This window comes from Psammomys obesus, unplaced genomic scaffold (assembly GCF_907164565.1).
Source record: "Psammomys obesus unplaced genomic scaffold, mPsaObe1.curated_primary_1811, whole genome shotgun sequence".
Lineage (NCBI taxonomy): Eukaryota > Metazoa > Chordata > Mammalia > Rodentia > Muridae > Psammomys > Psammomys obesus.
The window spans coordinates 6,817,297-6,838,983 of NW_026596147.1; the positions used below are offsets into that span (position 1 = coordinate 6,817,297).

General features: G+C 42.9%; 1 protein-coding gene across 1 annotated transcript in view; it reads right to left on the reverse strand.

Moving 5' to 3' along the window:
• Snx25 (sorting nexin 25) overlaps positions 1 to 21,630 on the reverse strand; it is a 148,081-nt gene extending 126,451 nt beyond the window's left edge. Inside the window, exon 1 of the mRNA XM_055593594.1 lies at positions 21,421 to 21,630. The gene's annotated coding sequence lies outside the window, so the exon portion shown is untranslated. The remainder of the gene's footprint in view (positions 1 to 21,420) is intronic.
• Between the last annotated feature and the right edge of the window lie 57 nt (positions 21,631 to 21,687).

Consider the following 21,687-nt stretch of genomic DNA (forward strand, 5'->3'; position numbering starts at 1 on the left):
GTAGAATGCTAGAGTCCTGAGGGCAGCACATTTTCAGTTTCAAGTCCCTGAAGCCCCCAGAGTGAAGAGCCGGGTGTGTGGCAGGGGGTGGGAGTGTGCAGGGCAAGGGGGTTTAAGAAAAACAGTTCATTTAGAGAGAAAGGGTTGATGTTGAGCTCAAGACCAGTTTTCCCAGTAAACATACAGAACATGCCTGCAAATGGTGTGGATCACGATTATGAGATAGTGTGGCCTCCTATAGAAATGATCTGAGGCATTTTAAAGAGGATATTATTTCCTACAGAATGCATTCGCCTTATGTAAAAGAAATATTAAGTAACTGAGCTACCCAAAATAGAATTATTCCCCAAGATTGGAAGGGTCTAGCAACAGCTGTTCTAGAGGCCAGTCGGCAGTTACAATGGTTAATGTGGTGGAAGGAGGAAGCCGAGAATATTGAACAGTAAAACAGAGCAAGGAGAATGAATGTTGTCAAGGATCAGTTGCTTGATGAAGGACAGTATTCTGATTTACAAAAGTAGATTTGATTTGATGATGCTGTTATAGAACAATGTGGCTTAGTGGCTTTAAGAGCTTGGAATAAAGTTGAGGAGCCCAGAATAAGATCCACCTCATTTATGAAGATTGTACAAGGCTCTGGGGAAGCCTTCACAGATTTCTTGCAAAGATTGGTTTCAGCTGTGAACAATGCCATGTCAGACCCTGATGACAGAGAGGTGTTGATAGTGACCCTTTCATTTGAGAATGCAAATCCCAAATGTGAAGGAGTTATTAGACCATTAAAAGCATGAGCAGTGTCAATGGACACACTTGACATTGGTTCTAATGAGTATCATGCTAACATCTCAGGGCAAGCTATTGCTAAAGGTCTCTGATATTAAAATGACTGGTGCTTCAATTGCAGAAAATTCAGTCATTTACAAAGAAATTCTGACCAAGTCACTAAAAGCCTCTTATCTAAAAATGCTGATTGCATTAACTGTGAGAAAGATGGTACTTGCAGCCAGAAAAGTGAACAAGCTATTTCTCAAGGCAATGGGTTTTCAAAATGAATGCTGAAGCTTCCTGGGTTTTGCAGATGTTGTGGCAAGGGATACCACTGGACCGAAAAGTGAAGGTCCAAGAGCAACTTCTTGCCATTGGGAAACAAAATGGGGAACCTGGAAGCTTGAGGCCCCGCAGTAAAATTTGAGCCATTTCAGACAGGAACAACCAAGAGTCACCAGGTTATTGAAAAACAAAAGCAAAAAACCAAACCAACAAACAGAATCATTGACCACTGATCTGAAAAGCATTTTGTTCATGTCTCTGTTTATAATTTCTCACTAAACACAACATGATTAACGGCTTAAAAATAGAAAAGGGGAAATGTAGTGAGAATTTTTGGTTTCTTAACACAGAAATGTTATAGGAATCCCAGGTGTGAGATATGGGGCTGCTTCAGATTGACCACAGCAGCTAACTATGATTTGTCTTGTGCTCTCGCAGGGGCATGATTGTGCCAGCTGAGGTTTACATCTGGAATTCTGGGGACTCTTCAGAAGGAATATATAACAGCAGAGCCCCAAGGGCAGCTACTCCTATCCCTGCTGCTCCTGCTGGTTACTGTTTGATCCTGATGATGTTGCTGTTTGCTGGTTGGCGATATCCTGAATGTGAAGAGCAAACTTGCCCCAAGGAACTTGATGCCCCTAATCAGCAGACACCCCCTTTCCCCTCTAACCTCTCTCTCTCCTACCTAGTGTTGGGAGGTTGGAAGGATAGGGGTGTTGTAGAGAGGTAGGAAAAAGAACCCAATCAAATGGGCTGGAGAGATGACTCAGAGGGTAAGAACACTTGGTGCTCTTCCAAAGGTCCTGAATTCAATTTCCAGCAACCACATGGTGGTTCATAACCATCTGGTATGCACGCAGAATATTGTATAAATAATAAATATTTTTTTTAAAAAAAAGAACCCAATCAAGTAGCCAAAAGTGCAGTTACAGAGAAGCATGTTTTACTTCTTACATACCAATCTGAAAGGCATTAAAAAAACAAACAAACATGCTACACTTGGTAGACAAATTTAATCCCATTATTTGGAAATGAAAATTATAGCATGTGCTTGAAAACACACACAAATAGTAATATAAGATGACTAGAAATTAAAGGGTATGAAATGGATAATAGAGCTAGAGGAAAAAAAAAAGTCAAAAAGGAAACTAGCTCAGAAAAAAAAAAAGTGGCTAAAAATCTGTCATGGGATTTTTGCATTCCTGAAAAGGTTTGCATGATAGAAATGCTGTTCAATTTTGTTACTCACTTCTATCATATATATTTACATCATTTGAGATTATTTGGCCAGTCTTGGGTTTCCATAATGTGAATTACATTTCCATTAAGTTGTTCACTCATCTGATAATTACTGATGACTCTGTCTGCTTGGCATTTAGTTGGATACTGGACAGTCAACAGCAAACAAATTGAATTTGTGTAATTCTTGGTGGACACTCAAAATCAAGTAGCTAGTAAGCCATTGTATTTCAAAAGTGTGCTTAAGAATTACAATATTCAGGGGCTGGAGAGATGGCTCAGAGGTTAAGAGCACTGGATGCTCTTCCAGAGGTCCTGCATTCAATTCCCAGTAACCACATGGTGGCTCACAAACATCTCTGAGTTCTGGTGCCCTCTTCTGGCCTGCAGGCAGAACACTGTTTGCAAATAAATAAATAAATTGTAAAAAAAAAAAAAAAAAAAAAATCCAATATTCTTTATATTCTGGAAACCTCCACACTATTCACTCCACAGTCTCTCCCTTTAGTATTGGAAGAAAGCCATGTAAGCAAAAATGAATCTCAAAGAGCATTTCATAAGAATCATGAGATTTATACATATTGACATGTATTGAATAAACTCATTCCAGGAGAGATAACACTGAAATTCAACGATAAGCAGCCTAGTTACCGCTGCTTCAGAGCTTTTACGTAATCCAATACAACTGCTTTCTTCCAGCACTTTGTATTCCATTTCTGTCATAAAATACCACAGTGCCATTTTATTAATTGGTTGGCTGGATTTTAAATAAAAAAAACTGGCAATAAAATATTTGTACCTAGTTAGAAAAAATGGCACTGGTGGTTTGTCTAGATGAAACCTGTTTCACAGCTCCCTCTAAGCAGTGAGCTGAGCTCTACATACAGCAGCTCTGATGATTCACATGCATAAGTAGCTAAGAAGGATGCCAAGCATAAAACTCAGGGCCAGGCCAATTGACTCTACTCACTGAGGGTAGTAAATCCTTTCTAACTAGGAACACCAGCCTAAAGCTAACTAAATCATAAAACTTGTTTCTGCCCTTCCTATCTAAAGTAAATGTGTGGGAATTCAAATATTAAATCTTGCTCTTAGGCCTTTCTATAGATGCATTTCTGCCTCTGCCTAGGTAAAGGGCAAAAAAACCTCCACTAGGCGGGGTGTGGTGGCGTTTAATTCTAGCATTTGGGAGGTAGAGGCTGGTGGGTCTGTGAATTCAGGCCAACCTGGTGAGCTCCAGGAGAGGGAGAGGGGAAAGGGAAGGGGGAGAAGGAAAGGGAGGAGGTGGTGGCTGAACTCCTACAGGTGGGCCTCATTGTAACATTAAATGTGACAGTGACTTTCCTTTCTCCTTGATGACACCAGAAGCCCTATCTTCAACTTGAAAACATTTATTTTTCCAGATACATTTGAGAAATGGGGTTTGTTTGTTTTTGTGTTTTGAGACAGGGTTTCTCTTTGTAGTCCTGGCTCTCCTAGAACTTGCTCTGTAGAACAGGTTGTCCTTGGGACTCAGAGATCCACCTGCCTCTGCCACTCAAGGTCTAGAATTAAACATATGTGCCACCACTGCCTGGCAGAAAAGGGTATTTGGCTACAATTTTGTAGACCCTTCTGTGTACTTTTTGGCCTGGAACACACTATAGCTTGGGCTGGCCTCGAATTCAAAACAATCCTTCTGCCTCAGCCTCCGAAGCAATGAGATCACTGATATGAACTACCACTTTTTAAGTTTCTTAATTCTCAGTTCAGCCCATATATTTGGAATAAGCATTTTTAACAATAATTTCATAATCTCTGAAATCCCTGGCCTCCACTTTGAGAAGCACTGCCAACTAATCCAGATAATATAATATACATATAATATAAAACAATGATTCATATATATTGAGACATGAATCCCAAAAGATTCATCTATGGGAATAGCTCATCTTGGTCAAATGCTTGCTGTGTGAACAAAAACTCCTGAAAAGAAGCTGCACCTGGCTGAGAAGGAAACTGGATCGGTCTATTGGCAGAGGCTGACTGGCTAATTAGAATGTCAGCACTGTGGAGAGGCTGAAATGTTCCGATCCAGAGGCTAAGTACCTTGGGCTAGTTCTAGCCTCCAAAACAGCCAGTCCTTGCCCACCTTTATACTGAAACTAACATCTTGTAACAATAGATTTAAAAATCCGTTTACAATCTATTGACTTAGAAGCTAGTATTCTAGCTTCCCCCAATCCAAATGCTAAGAATGTCATCAATAGTATCTTAGGCCTACAGAAAAGCTCCCCCATCTCCTTGTCCCCACCAATGTATTTTAAAGCTGCCTTGATTTATAGCATTCTTTGTTCTTCTGTAAAACTTTTTTAAAAAACTTCATAAAACTGCATCCACATTGGACATGAAATTTGGGGTAACCTGAATTGGTGTTCCCAGGCCAGAGTCACTCAGAATGGCTCCAAATAAAGTATGTCTCATTTCCTTTAAGATGACGTGTTTCTGCATCAACACCTAGCATGTACAGCGTCCCAGGGGCCATCCCTGCACTGCACAGCCTCCAGGTGTCGTGCCACACTCCTACAGCCCAGACATGGAGGGTGGAGGTAGAGGGTTACAAACCAGATTATTCTAACAAAAGAAAAAGATAGCCTGGACTAGAGGAAACATCACTCATGCCCAGGTTCCTTTGAACACTGAAATGATAACTACGCATATATGTATACATATATATATATATATGCATATACACACACACTTCATTGTGCTCATAAAGGAGACATCATGAACTCCTTTATTCTGCAGAATTTCCACTTAACAATACAACAACAAACTATTAATCACTTTAAAGGTCAAGGGACAGCCGGGTAGTTGTAGTACACACTTTTAATCCAAACATTCAGGAAGCAGAAGCAGGCACAGCTCCATGAGTTTGAGGCCAGAATGATCTCTACTGCTTGAGTTGCAGGACAGCCAAGGCCATGCAGAAAAATCCCTATCTCAAACAAACAACAGCAACAAAAAAAGCAACGGAAATCAGCTCAATTAATGAGAAGTAGTTGTAAATAAAGTGCCCACATCAAAGCTTATAATGTTCTACACCATATATAGAAACTTAGTCAATCATTCAATCATTCTTGAAGTTTTAACATGGCTAAAACACAGGCCACAAACTAAGAATTCCCAAACACTTAGCTCAACCACTTTAGAAATCAGTATGGAAATTCCTTAAAACACTGAAAATAAACCTACCACCATGCACGCCTGGGTATTTATCCAAAAGCAACGAGGTCAGCATACAATCAGGGATCTGGACACCGTGTTTACCGTAGCAGTATCCACAATAGCCAGGTCACAGCAGCAGCCTAGGCATACGTCGGCGGGAAATGTGGTGCATACATAATGGAATGAAATCATTTCATTCTTGGGAAAACAGATGGTACTGGAGATCATCGTGTTAAATTATCCAGACACCAAAAGTATTGTATCATTCCCCTCACATGTGGAAATTAAAAATGTTTTTGTTTTTTGTTTTTGTTTGGGGGGTTGGGTTCAAGACAGGGTTTTTCTGTGTAGCCTTTGCTGTCCTGGACTCACTTTGTAGACCAGGCTGGCCTCAAACTCACAGTGATTCACCTGTCTCTGCCTTCCAGAGTGTAGGGGTTACAGGCCTGTGCCACCATAAAAAGATTTTTTTTAAATGAGCATAAAGAGGGACTACTAGAGAAGAAAAAAGGTCAGAAGGGAAGAAGGGGAGAGTAACAGATCATAAAGTCAGTGAAGCCACTAATTTGTAAAATTCAAATGCTTTCATTATTATAAAACTATACTCCTCTAATACAGAATAACAGCCCCACCCTAAAGTTAACTTTGATTTCACCTAACCAGTGAAACTGGAATGTTCCAGAGTACAAACAAATTCACAATGGTATAGCCAGAGATGGCTATAGTAGTCCATGGCTATAGTAGTCCATGCCATCCACAGATGGCAGAGTAGTCCAGGGGTGGCAACCTGCACTGGGCCCACCCTGAGTCTCTTCTGTTCCCTAGCTCTCACAATACGCAGTACAATCTTCCCTGAGGACACTCAGTGTTCTTTTCACATTTAATCATTTACTGTATATGTGGAGGAGGTCAGAGGATGAGTTACAGGAATGAGCTGGGTCTCTCTGCCTACCATGTAGGTCCTTAGGGTTGAACTCAGGTCCTCGGGCTTGGTGGCAATCACCCCTCACTTACTAAGCCATCTCCTCAGCTACCTCCCTGACATGTTACCAAAGAATTTTGAGATGCAACCCCTTTAATGACTAGAGAAATGTGAACACTGGGCCGGATCACAGCCACACATTGCTTGACATTCTTTATTCTTACAACCCTCATCTCAAGTCCTCCTGACTCAGTCACCCATTCCCATAGCCCCTCAGAAGGCTTTGGCACAACAGGGAATGGCCTACAATCCCTTTGACTCTTTCCTCTAAGCTCTCAGATCCTTCCTGGTCTCCATGCCTCCCTTGGCTTAGATGACATCTAAGAGACTATCAAACATTCTTACATCTAATCTTCTGTCATACCACGAATAGCCCACAACCACCCACCATTCATCTAATTCTGTAGTGTTTGGGATGTCATTAACCCATTTAAACCTGCTTCCTGATTCATAAAATGGAATAATAGTAAATGCCTCATAACTGAGAGGAGTAAATGAGTATTTGGTATAATGCTGAGTAGAAAGCAAGGACTCAGTAAATGCTTTTGCTGTTATTTCATCCATTTATTTCCAAATCTTTTACCACTTCTCTTAAAATAGACTTAAGAAAAAAGTACCTTCTACAAAATGCCATCTTCCTCACCTTCAATAATAACTTTTGCCTCCCACTTACCAAGATATCTGAAGCTTGAACTACCTCCTGGATGCTCCCATTTCACCCCTCTCCCATCAGTCTCAAGCCTGATTCCTTCCATGCATGCTCTCTCTGATCTTGTCTCCCTGACACTGCTCTATCAGCCAGCCTGTGTCTCTGACATTTTCAAGCCCTTCCTCTCTACTCTGAAACGCAGAAATATGCTTCCGTTTTCCCTCTAACAATGACCACAGGGGCTGGAGAGGTTGCTCAATGGTTAGGAGCACTTGTTCTTGGAGAGAACCATAGTTCAATTCCTAGCACTCACATGACCACATAGCCAGCTCACACTCTCCATAACTTCAGTTCCAGAAAATCTGATACCCTCTTCTGACCTCTAAGAGCACTGGATACACACAGGGTACACAGATACATGCACACAAGATACTCAAGACACATATAAAGTAAATAAACTTAATTTGTAAATGACTACAAAATCCCACAATACATGATGCCAATATCTTCCCTTTCTGCCTTTTCTCCTTCTTTCCACAGCCAGCTTCTAGAATGTGTGTTCCACAGGCTCTCCCTAGATGTCCCACCCCCACTCTTCAACCTAAATGCCACTTCTCCCTCTGAGGCTACCTGCACCTCTTTGCCTCAAGCCCCATACAATACCGGCATAGGTCTACAACGTCCACCAAGTTGCACAGTTCAGGGGTCACCCCCTTCTGGAAGTCTGCACACCATGCTGTTGTCGGCTATTCGCTCTTCGCTCATGTCTTCTCTGGGTTTTCCTCTCTGAGCCTCTGCCTGTTCCTCTCACTCCTCACTAGGATTTTCCTCCTTTGCCTCCCCAAAATCCCTTCTATTCAACCCCTTGCAACTCAGCAATTCCCCCTCCCCTAACAATCCTGCTTGTTTAACCCTCATCTCTACCCCAACCTGCACATCTGTATAAGTAACTGCAAGATGAACATGTCCACAGGTTAGTCAAAATATCCAAGACAAAAACTTTTATATTCTTATCTCTACCGTTTCAAACCTCCACAGACGGCATCTGTGTCCATTCAAACACACAGGCTGGAAACTAAAATTAAGCTAGACTTCCCCTTTCCTCACCTTAGAAAATGTTTATTGGGCAGAAATGAAGAACACAAATAAAACTGACTAGACAGAGGGAAAACTGAGCCTGCACACTTATCAAGAACTAAATGCATTAAGAAAAATGGGAGCAAAGGCCTTCTGTGAGGCTTGAGGTCCACACACATATGCCCTACAAAGATAAAATCAGAAATAACAATTGGTTTAAGCAAAGGGTGAGTGAACAGAGGTATGATGCTAGTCATGAGAATCTCCCATGTGAGGTGAAGTGTCCATTGTTTTAATGCCTCAGTCTCCTTCCTGACACTGTCCTAAGCCAGTAAGAAATCCTGGATGCCTTACCAGCAGTTTCTCAGGAATGGGAACTGGTCCAAACCTGACCAATAAAATGTGAGTGAAACATTGCCAGGAGCATTTCTAGGAATTGTTTTGCTGCTTTTTTTATTTTTATTTTTTTCTGGTTCCAATCATTTTCCTGCTTCTTCTGATTATCATCCCATGAGATTGTGGTACCTAAAACTGATGCAGTCATTTGACCAACAGCTCAAACATTAACTGACTCATGAGAGTGGCGAGCCAAGAAATGCAGAGAAACAGTGCTGTGCCTTCCACTGAGCCTGCCCTAGCTTGAGATTTCATGTTATTTCTTAAAATAAGAAATCACTTTAAGGTTTAACAAAAGGAAGTACTTATAGGAATCAATCATGCTGACCATACATCATACTGGCTGGGAGTGATGGCTCAAGCCTGTAAATCCAGCATTCTGCCTAGGGTACAAAGGTTAGCAATAAAGGCCATGGAACAATTCCCAAATGACATAATATTAAAAGTGTAAGCCGGGCAATGGTGGTGAATCCTTTGGTCCCAGCACTCAGGAGGGAGAGGTAGGCAGGTGGAATTTCAGTCTCAAGTTTGAGGACATCCTGGACAACCTGGAGGTTCCAGACCGGTTAGACTATAGTATGAAAACCCTGCTCAAAACAACCACCAACCCCACCTCTTCTCCTTCCTTGTTCGTCCCTGTGGTAAACCTAAAAGCAGCTCTCAGAATTAAACCTTAATGAATAGTAGTCTGGGAAATCTTACTTTTACCAGAAGACTGTAAGGGTATACAGCTGACTGTTATGGTTCAAAGTCAGAAAAAATGCTGACTTCTAATCTGTTCTCGTAATGCCTTTGCTGTACTGATTCATTTTAGAAGCACTTATCCCTCGTCTACCAAGTCATCTACCAAAGTACGAAAGATAACAAAGGGGACTTTCCGCCTAGAGTTCAAAGGCTAATGAAAAAGGACATGGGACTAGTCCCAAATGGTACTAAAAGTATAAGCCAGGCTGTGGAGGCTCATGCCCTTAATCCCAGCACTCAGGAGGCAGAGGCAGACGGATTTCTGAGTCCAAGACCAGCCTCATCTGCAGAGTGAGTTCCAAGACATCCAGGACTACACAGAGACACCCTGTCTAAAAAAAAAAAAAAAAAAACTTAACATTAAAACTGTGATTAGCACAAGACAAGAAGTATTTGGTGCTACCTTGGTGTAAATTGTAAATTCCTGGGAAACTTCTCTACCTAAATAATGCTGAAGGAAAAAAAGAACAAGCAAAGGAGACAGACAGCAGTGCTGAAGGCAGAAACAACCAAGTCTCCCAGGCACAGGAGCTTGACACTACGCACACTGGGGTTAGAGTGAGGAAGTAATTGTGACAATACAGACTAGAGCTAGGAATAACAACCAGAAGCCAAAGACAGGCTTTAATTAAACACATTACTGTAGAGAGATCTGCATGGGCTCTGGTTTTTAAAGAATAAAGATGGAGCCAACACAGAGGCAGCCAGACAAACTGAGGCTGTTTCTGTCTGTTGCAGGATATTTGATCCCACTGTGAACCCAAGATGTTGTTTACTGGGAAAACCTGTTTCTAGTAGTGGTGTGGCTCAGCCCTAGCACACACCTTTAATCCAAGAGCTTCCTGTTTGAATACTGTAAACACAAATAAATAAAGTTGACCCTATGTCAAGAAGTGAAACAAACAACCAGTTGACAGGAAGTGAACATAGGAAAAAAAACCATAGAGAATAAGAGAAAGTCAGAGAGAGGCTCACTGGAAGTAGAAGGGAGGAACCTTCAGTTTTGAGGGTTTTTGAGATGGTGTGGAGAAGGAGAGCTTCCTTTTCCTTTTGAGACATTGGTTGAGGAAGGAGGTCATTAGATTCTTTCTCTGCCTCTCTGAGCTAGCATGCTTTCACGCCAGCATCTGGCCCCTAAGTCTTTACTTGTAAAATTGAATGACTGAGATTTTGTTAAAAATAACAGCGGTTGCTGTAGTGGGACCTGACATGAGAACTCGAAAGAAATGGATGCATTCGAGGTAGTAGGAGTACAGCCCAGGCCTGCGGGCTGTAGGACCTGACTGCTGGAAGTGCTGGTGGCTGACAACAGGGGCAAGAGGCCACACTTACCACACGTTGTCCTAGACTTGATTCAGGATCTACGGGCGCCACTGACTAGAAATGTCCAAGATAGCAGCTGATGAATGAGCCTGGGGATGAATGGAGTTCCCAGTGGAGAGATGGTTCATGTGAGGGGCCCAGGGAGAACGACAGAATTTCAAAACAAGAGCTCAAAATACAGATAGACTTGTATGCTGAAAAGCACATCAGCTCTCCCGAGTTATCTATCAAAGATCTTAGAAAGTGGAAGGTTTAGTGAAATAAAAAACAAGGACAGAGATGATCAAGTGTCCTTTGAAGTCCATGATAGTTTTTAGAACACTGAAAATGTTCATTTCCAGTGTAGCATGCTGTTTAAGTTTGACTATAGCTCTGGGTATGTATCTGTATGGCTCTCTGCATAGGAGGAGGAGTATTTCTGGGAGGTGACATTTTGCTGGGGTTCCAGGCTGGAGGCAAAGGAACATCCTAGCTTGATCCTGAAGCCTGGTCTGGACAAGATAGAAAGAAGCCAAGGGCAGAAAAGAAGCTGTTCCAAGAGATACAAATCGGCCTAAATTTCCTCACTTCCATAAACCAAGTTAACTTTCTTTGTTTAAGCATGAGTTAAAGAAACAGGACAACCTTTCTAGCTCTGATGGAGTATTAAAAGTCGACCAGGAAAGCAGGGTATGGTGGCACGTGCCTTTAATCCAAGCACTCAGGAGGCAGAGGCAGGCGGATTGCTGTGAGTTCGAGGTCAGCCTAGTCTACAAATTGAGTCCAGGACAGCCATGGCTACACATAGAGAAATCCTGTCTGGAAAAACAAAACTAAAAGTAGCTCAGGACAAAAAAGAAAAAGAAGCAAAAGAACCAAGAATTAGCCAATCTGCAGCTCTAAGGAAGGGAGGTGTGTAACAGCAAGGAATGACCTCCCCCCAGGCTCAGTATGAAGCAAGAGCTGGAGAAACTGAGAAACTAACTCACAGAAAGATAGAGGGCAAAAGGGCAGGGAGTAAGCATATGACAGGATGGTGAGGTCCTGCTTACAAGAGGAGAGCCAAAGCCTGTAGAGGAAGGTGGGTTGGTCTAGTTACGTAAGAAACAAAGGTTGTAAATTAATTTTCCAGAAGACTAAGATGAAAGGCTAATTAAGCCTGATACAAGTCCACATCTCATTCTGACAATGTACAATTTACTGTTTCCTCCTAGACCTCAGAGACAAAGAACTTTAGCTTACATGCATTTTGATTTACACCTACCTTCCTGCTATTCAGGCATGCCAAAAAAGGTACAAGGACAGGCCACTCCCTAAAGGAGCTGATAGGTGCAGGGCAGCCTCAGAGCAAGATGTGGCATTACTCAAATGCCCATCTCCTTCCCAGAAGACAGCATGTGATCCCAGAAACCCACCAAAATACAGCCATATTCGTGAAGTTTTCTGGAAAGCTCTTGGATAAACCTCAGGAACACACCCCAGGGCTCAGGCATGGTGCGGCCTGGCGCTCATGGTATACAGAAGGCCTCCAGGGAAGACTTGCTCTTGTTCTCTGCATCTAACCAATCTACACTATTTTGCTAAGCTAGTTGAGTTTACAATTTTTCTTCTCTTAAAAGCTCAGTTGCTGTTTAAAAATAAACAAACAAACAAACAAACAAACAGGTTTCATTTGGATGCTAACAGCTTTCAGCAGACACTATTCATTTTCTGAAGCCTGTACCCTCTGCAGCAAACTTGCTGAGTCACCTTTTCAGTGCAACTGAAAACATACATTTCTAAAGAAAATCTAGGACACTGTCTACCCCAATGTTTAGAAATGAACCCTACAGCATTTTTAGGCTAGCAACATCAATTACCAAGGTGACATCACTGCATACTCCCTGAACAAAAAGCTGCTTAAGATTCTAGTGTTGGAAATAAACTTGAAGGGAATGACCAGAATTAAGGAGGTTCAGAGTAGAACACCCACATCTTGAGGCTTCAGCCTTCATACCGAAGTGAAAACAGTGGGTGTACCAGTTTGCCTTTTATTTTTGTGATAAAACACTAACCAAAACCAAGTTGGAAGAAGGAAGGGGTCTATTTGGCTTACAGGTTACAGTCTATCACCACAGGAAGCCACAGCAGGTCCTGAAGCAGAGATCATGAAGGGATGCTGTTTACTGGCTCTTTCCCGGTTCACAGTAAATTGCCTTTCTATACAGCCCTGGTCCAACAGCCCAAGGAGGCCACTGTCCACAGGCTGAGTCCACCTACATCAATTAGCAATCAAGAAAATGCCCTAGACATGCCCACAGGCCAGTGTGATTAATGCAAACCTTCAACTGAATTTCCTTTTTTTCCGGTCATGTCAGGTTCAAAATGAAACTACCCAGGACAGGGGGGACTCTTTGGTTTGTTTGGAACTGAACATTGGCTAAAAGGAATGGCAGAATATTGAAAATATCTGTCTGCCACATGACTACTGATTTCTAATAAAGCCAAAGAAAAAACTTGACTACTGTTTTTTTCCTGGCCTAGAACTCATTCCATAGCTCAGGCTGGTCTAGCTAGAACTATGTGACCAAGACTGGCTTTGCCTTCCACATCCCTGCTTAGGCCTCTCAAGTGCTGGGACTAGAGGCCTGAGCGGTTCTTTGACCCTCTCCACTCCTCTCTCCCTTCGGCCACACGGTTTTTCTCATTCTAAGCCTAATGGCATTCTATTTGGTGTTTCTGTGGCCTACCTCTAATGTTATCACTCTTGTACTCAGAAAATGTCAAAAGCTGCCAGGCCTACAGACTTAACTTCAATTTTACTCTCATTTAAAAACTTCCACAAGGTCAAGATTATCTTTCCAATCTTGGCTTCTGTGACTCATCTGATAGAATCACTGACAGCTCAAATTTCAGTTGGTCCAACTACTCTTGTCTCTGAAGCAGGTTTCAGGATTCTTTTTACCAAGTGGTAAAAATGTACACTGTTCCCTTTAGACAGCACTGCTGAATTCAAACACAGCTTCCCCGTTCGGATACCTTTGCTGGCTTTGACTGGCATGCCTTTCTATGTTGCATGTATTATATCACTCAAATTGGAAGTTATCACTATTCATACGTGACTCCATTTCATATTCACCAGCCTTAAAAAAGAATTCCTTCCCAACAAGAGACCAGACAAAAATAATTTTTCTGCATGAGCAATCACTGTGCATAAACCATGAAATGATAGGTATCAAAAACTTCTTGAATTCATATATGTATTTGTGTATGCATTAAAATATATATGAAAGAATGAATAGCTGCTATGCTGGTGCCTATCTTTATATAAGAAGCTTCCCACACACACACTGTTCACCCTTCCATTCGCTTTTATTAATCATGGGACTGTATGCACTATAAAAAGTATGCCCGAAACTATGAACAACATGAATTTAAAGTGCAGCATCAAAACCCTCCTCCATTGCTGGCGGGAATGTGAACTTGTACAACCACTTTGGAAATCAATCTGGTGCTTTCTCAGACAATTAGGAAGAGTGCTTCCTCAAGATCCAGCTATACCACTCCTAGGCATATATCCAAAATATTCTCAAGTATACAAGGACATTTGCTCAACCATGTTCATAGCAGCTTTATTCGTTATAGCCAGAATCTGGAAACAACCTAGTCATCCCTCAACAGAGGAATGGATACAGAAATTGTGGTACATTTATACAATGAAATACTACTCAGCAATTAAAGAGAAGGAAATCATGAAATTTGCAGGCAAATGGTGGGAACTAGAAAAGATCATCCTGAGTGAGGTATCCCAGAAGCAGAAAGACACACAGGGTAAATACTCACTTATAAGTGGATATTACTAAAATCTGAACACCTAAAGAAGCTAGTCAAGAAGGAAGACCCTGGGTAAGGTGATCAATCCTCACTCAAAAAGGCAAACGGGATAGACATCCATCAGAAGAGAGAGAAAACAGAGAACAGGACAGGAGCCTACCACAGAGGGCCTCTGAAAGACTCTACCCAGCAGGTTATCAAAGCAGGTGCTGAGGCTCATAGCTAAACTTTGGGCAGAGTGCAGGGAAGCTTATGAAAGAAGGGGGAGATAGAAAGACCTGGAGGGGACAGGAACTCCACAAGAGCAACAGAACCAAGAAATCTGGACACAGGGGTCTTTTCTGAGACTGATACTCCAACCAAGCACCATGCATGGAGATAACCTAGAACTCCATGGCAGCTCAGTCTCCAAGTGGGTTTCCTAGTAAGGGGAATGGGACCGTCTCTGACATGAACTCAGTGGCTTAGCTCTTTAATCACCTCCCCCTGAGGGGGGAACAACCTTATCAGGCCAGAGAAGACAATGCAGCCGGTCTTGATGAGACCTGATAGGCTAAGTTCAAAGAGACTTGGAAAGGGGCATGGGAGGAGATGAGGGAGGGATGTTGGGACTGGAAGAGAATGAGGGAGGGGGCTACAGCTGGGATACAAGGTGAATAAACTAATTAATATAAAATAATAATAATAATAAAACAAATTAGATAAAGTACAGCATCCCAATGCCTCAAAGAATTAGGCAGGAATCTATGATTTAAATGTTTATAATTGGTATTCTAAAAACCCAATATCAATCCAATGATTTAATAGCATTTAAAAAAAAAACATTTTTTTTTCCTACTGGTCACCATGATTCAAAACTCCTCTAGTTGAAAAGCAAACAAATATTCTAAACAGGGCAGTAAATATATTGTGCCATTATCTGTTATCAAATTATTGAGGATTGTTTATCACGTTAGAATAATAAAGGAAAGCCACAAAGAGGTTCTGTATAGTCTTCTTAATTCCTGGTTCTTTCCTTTTCCTCTCCAGTAACTAAAGTCAGTTTGTTTCTCTCAAAGAACGTTTTTATCAGTAAAAGAACTCACTTAGGAATCCTAGCCAACTAGAGCAGAGGATGGCTGTGTGAATGTTCTTACTGTCTCTCTAAACATCTGCCTCTCCATCCAGTCAATACTGCTCGGCCTGAGGGAGCTGGATAGGGAGTATTCTTGTTTATCTCTGGAACCTCCCCAGTGTCACAGTGCCATGAACTTAGAAAGGGAGTGATTCAAGCTCTTTCCTTTTTGGTTTTTCGAGACAGGGTTTCTCTTTGTAGCCTGAAACTGTCCTGAAACTCACTTTACAGACCAGGGTGGCCTTGAACTTAGAGATCCACTTGACTCTGCCTCCCAAATGCTGTGTTTAAAGGTGTGCACCACCAACACCCTCAGCCTTTGGGGAGGGGGGACTGTAATTCAAGCTCTTAATGCTACTCTTGCAAGGCTCTCTTCTTTCCTAGGAAGCTGGATGAACTTTCAAACCTAACAATGACATCTGCACTTAATGATCTTTGTTCCTATCAAAATCTATCTACTGAGAGCATCTCATGTGCTGGCAGTCAGCAACTCAGCAGGCAAAAAAAAAAAAAAAAAAACTATTAATACCTAACTGTTGGGATTCAGACCTGGGACAAGCAGCTGAAGTGCCCATTTAATCAAAGCAGACCTGGTCCCCAGGTTCTCCCAGCATGCCTCAGTCCCTACCTGTTACAGGGCACGGCTGGGATACCCTGCCCTCTATCCTGAAATTTTCAGCCCAGGGGCAGCTTCCTTCCCCCTAGAAGATCTTCACTACACAAGGTTGGTCTCTCTTCTCTCTCTCTCTCTATCTCTCTCTCTCTTTCTCTGCACTGGTGACTTCCCTAGCAACATACCTTGGGGACTGGTGAACCCACTCAAGAGCTGCCCCCAATAAACCTACATTTATATGTTCTAACTTGTTTTGAATTGATTCATTTCCTCTGGTAGCATAAGAATGCTTATCACTAACAAGATCAGTATGAGTTATGTTTCAAATATTGAGAAATGGTTATTAATTTGACAAACTTTCTGAACTTTTCTTTCTGATGAACTTCCCAGTCTTCCACAAATACTTTCTTCACAGAGTCTTGTTCTTTTGTTTCCCACATGCTACTACACCCAACTCCTGTGGACTTTGCTATACTGGCCCTCAAGTCCTCATTAGTTGCTTATTCTTTTCCATGCTATGAATCAAATAGAAAACATTCAGTACTTGAGGCAAAGGAGACTAGTGTATTTATCACATTAGCATAATAGACCACATTGTATTCACAAATCATATTGATAACTCTGGACCCTAGAAACACATACACTATTAGAAACTGCCAAACTTACAATAAGGTTTTTTTTTTTTTTAAGTAGCTGGTAAATTTATGTAATGAAAGAAAAAAATCCAGAGTCTGAGACAAAAAAAGGGGAAAAAAGTTTAATAAATTCTTTTAGGAAATGTGTCATCAAAATGTAAGCTATGTCCCTCTCCTTCACTACAGGAGACCACACTTTGAATTGCCTTGTAGCAATACTCTTTCCAATATCAAATGATTCATTCTTGCCCCATTTCTCCTGCTATTGCCTCACCTGGATCAAGTGCTGGGTCCAGCACCTGTGGCTAGTGAATGCTCAAATCCAAACTGGTTAAATGGTCTAGCAGAACACCAGCCTACACCTTAGACTAAGCACACTACACTAAGACAGCCCTCTCAGCAAAGCAGGGCTAAAAACTATCACTGTTGGACCCAGACCTCAATTATCAAAACTATAGGGTCAACCTTCCTGTTCCAAAAAGCTTCTTTATTTCCTAAAAATACCAACGGACAGTTGAAATAGAATTTCTGTCTGGGATGAAAGCTACTTTTAATCAGTAGTTATTCCCACTGATATGAAATCAAAATTTGTGTGCATATAAGATACCCACTAGGTACTAGATTAATTGGAAAAAAAATGCACAAATTTAGTGACCATAAATAAACCCAATTTTCTGAATAATCATCAGCAAACACTTGAGCAGCCTTCACCTCCTATTAAGTCCCAGGGATAATAACAAAAAGTGTAGATTTTAGATGCCGACTGCATGGATTTTACAGCAGAGAACACTATGAAGCATCCAGAAGCATCGCAAGACTCCTCAACCAGGCATGGTGGTCCACTCCTACAATCCTAACACTCAGAAGGCTGCAGGAGGAAGATGAAGAGGTCAAGGCCAGAGGGATGCCTGGGCGGTACATGAGAACACTCTGCAAGCTTGAGGGCCTGAGTTTAGATTCCCATTACCTTTGCTGGGTGCATAAACTCTACAAAAACAGAATTTGCAGGGCATAGAGATAGGCAGATCTCTAGGACTCACTGGCCAGCCCTAGAGCTCTAATGGGAGGCTCCAGTTTCAGAGAGACCCTGTCTCAAAAAATAAAAATAAAAAAATAAGGTGGACAAAGAGGAAAACACCACTGTTGACCTCTGACCTCAGCATGTGCTACTGTACCCACACTAGCTCACACACATGCTTGCATACACCACATATAAAAAACAAAAAAGCGTCCTTTTATTGAAAATGAATTTTTTCATACAATACATTCTGATTATGGTTTCCCTTCTTCCAGATCCTCCCCACTTCCCACCCACCCAAATCCACATGCTTCTTTCTCTCTCTCTCTCTTTCTCTCTCTCTAAAACACAAATTGGCATCTTATAATAAGATACAATAAGACAAACCAGAATAACACAAAACAGAGAAAAGAGCCAAAGAAAAAGCACAAGAAACACACACACACACACACACACAACCATAAAAAAAAAAAATCAGGAACCATATTATGTGAACAAATGGTCTATACGGTTTAAAAAAAAAAAAAAAAAAAGTCCAGACAAAGCATTGTGAGACCTCAAAAAGAAAAAAAGAAAAAAACAAAACCCACAAACCAACCAACCACTACTGAGCTCATCTCACATTGGCCCCCTACTGCTCTGCACAGGTGAGCCCTTGAGTGTGGTTTATACACCCAGTAAGACTCCACTGGGGAAATCTAACTTTTCCTCTGTGCATGGTTATCAGATGGAGATAGTTTCTGGGTTAGGGATGGGGGCTCACGACACTGGAACCTCCTCTGGCTGAGAGCCGCGCAGGCCTTGTGCGTGCTACCACAGTCTCTGTGAGTTCCTATGTGCACCACTCCTCTTGTCTAGAAGGCCTTGTTTCCTTGGTGTCCTCCACCCCCTCTGGCTCTTGCAGTCCTCAGCTCTGCCTCTTCGGCAGAGTAACGTGTATGGAGGGGAACTGCTACCATTCCTCTGACACAAAGTACTCCAGCAAGTTTCAGTTTTATGATGAGACCAACCAATCTGATGGAGAGATGAGGCTGTTGACCTTTGGCCTCGACACAGGCGAGTGTGCTCACACATACGGGGGCACACGCATACATGCACACACCACATTCACACAATTTTAAAAGTATTTTTTTTAAAAAAGTTCAAGACTAGTCTAAGCTACAAAATCTTGATTCCAAAATAAAAGATAACTTTTTATCTACTTTTAACAACATGTGCAGTTATTTTTTTTTTTTCAAATTATTCCTCCACAGAAGGAAGTCAAGAGGGAGAGGAGAAGAAGGTGGGAGGGATGGAGTAGCAAACTGGACACCAGTCTTACCATGTCTAGCTCGTATGTGAAATATTCAAAATGCACTATATGAGAAAAGAGTGTTCTTTTTCATTCTGATTCTAAATTTCTGTAGTGTTCGCTGTTACACTACCTCCATTTGGTTAGCTGCTGAACAGCCTCCCCCTCCACATATGGCAGATGACCTGTTGGTCCAGCTTCTGTGCCACTCCCACAGAACTCACAGATTTCTTACACTACACCACATGTCTCTGCCTCCCTGCCTTCCATTCATAAGGAGAACATTTACTTTAAAAACTTGGATTATTGCAAATGCAGCAAACAGACGGGCAGTGGTGGCCATGCCTGTAATCCCAGCACTCTGGGACAGAGGCAGGCAGATCTCTGTGAGTTCGAAGCCAACTTGGTCTACAGAGGGAGTTCCAGGACAATCAAGGCTACACAGAGAAACCCTGCCTCAGAAACAAACAAAACAAAAAGAGCAAAAGCAAATACAGCAAACAGTGGGGCTTGAATGAACATCACCTATAAAATAAGAAAAACTGAATAAGATGTGACTAGCATGCATTTCAATTTTAAATGATATCTAGATTAGGAAGTAACTCCCAGGAATCCAATTTCAAATCGTACAGTAATCCCTTTCCCTAGGTTAAAATTCACCCGTTCTATCATCTGAAATCGGATTTACACATGCTGTCTTGCTGCCACCTTTCAAACACTGTTTTTCTTTCCTAATTCATCTGCAAGATCATTTTTCTAGATGACACTTGACGTTTCCCCTTTTCAGAAACAAACCCAGGAATTCTGAAGGTATGCACTTTGAAGGGAACAGGGTGGTTTATCCACGAGGGGAAGTTTTGAGACCCATAGGTAGATAATATCTCAACTTTGAATCTGACCCCACCATTTGCACTTCCTTCCCTTAACCTACATTCACCCACAACCGGTTCTTGGTTTCCTTTTTCTTTCAGAAACTCTTATGGATATCCATATGCAAAAGCATCATATTTATTGTCTGGAATATAATCTTCAGTGAGCAGGACTTTTATGTGACTTGCTAATTCAACCCAAACTTCCAGAACATGTGAGACTTGGTTTATAAAAGATGCTCAATAAGTATGTACTAAACTTATACTAAATTCTTATGATACTTAAGAACTGTGATGTGCCTTCGTGACCTATAAACAAACTGATAAACTTTTAGGATCCTTCTTATTAGAAGTGAAAAAAAAAAAGTAGAAGAAAGAACACATCTACTCACCAACTCTAAGTTACAAATAAAAAATACACAGCCAAATCAAAGTTTTTAAGCAAAATAGACATTACTAATTCTTTGAGACTACTGGATGTGTTTGCTGTGCCTAACAAGTGAGGATGGGATGCCATTCTTAAGTGACAGGTACTGGAAAGTCACTTTGAAGAGTAGAAAGCTTTTCTACAAAGTAGTAAATGGCTCATGCCATAAGCAAATACAAACTCTGGGGACAGTAGTCACCCTAACAAACGTTTTTATGAAGAGGAGCCACTGCCATGCCACTGGCCCCCAAGTCCTCGGGCAATTTCAGTTTTATAAAGGTATCAGTCAGCGAAGTTTCAGTAAGATGAAGGTCCTTTTAAAGGGTTATTATAAACAGACTGGAGGTAGATCTTGGCGTAAGGCAAACGGGAGGTACACCCTCCTTCGGAAGGAGGTTTAAAGCACGGTGAAAACACAGCTCTTACCTACATTCCATAACCATAACCCCGAGGACACCTTTGCCCCTCGGCAAACCACAGCGCTTCCGGGTGCGCCCCCTCCCCCCGCCGCCCCCTTCAAATCAGACCTCGGCCTGAGCTCCACGACCGCTCAACCAACATGGTGGAAAAACAGGATCTCCTAAGGAGCGGGAGCGACCCCGGACCGGGTGACCCAAGCAAAGTTTTCTCGCCTGGAAACCGTCATAAAGTCATCTCCCACCCGGCGCGGATCGAAGACCCGAACCCGATCACCCGTGCCGGGTGCGACGCCTGCATCCCGTGGGCGCTGCGTTCCCCATCCTTCTCCGGCACTCCCCAACCGCGCCTCAACCTCGGGGACCTGCCCGGATCCCCGGTGCTCCGGGCCGTGTGGCTGGGCACGGTGGAGGGGTAACTACCGCGCCGACAGCCGCGCGCGTGGCCAAGCCCGCGCCGCCCAGTCTTCCGGCCGCCCGGGCTCCGGGAGGGCCACCCGGGGCGCGGGGGGTGGGGCGGGGGCAGCGTGCCCCGGGGTCGGCGCGCGCGCGAGGCCGCCGAGACCGGTACTCACCCGCAGCGGGCAGCGGACGGCCGCGGCCAGCCGGCTCCAGGAACAGGCGAAGTCCGGAGGCCGGGCGCGAGGGCTCCAGCAGACGAGCGCGACCAGCGTCCCCAACAGCAAGGCGACCGCGGCGCAGCTCAGGTACAGACCGAGGCGCAGCAGCACGGCGCCCGGCCCCGCGCCCGCCGCCGGCCCCCAGCCCGGAACCAGGCAGCACAGCGCCAGCGCCGCCAGGGCGGCCACGGCGGCGGGACCCCGCCAGCCCCCGCCCGGCCC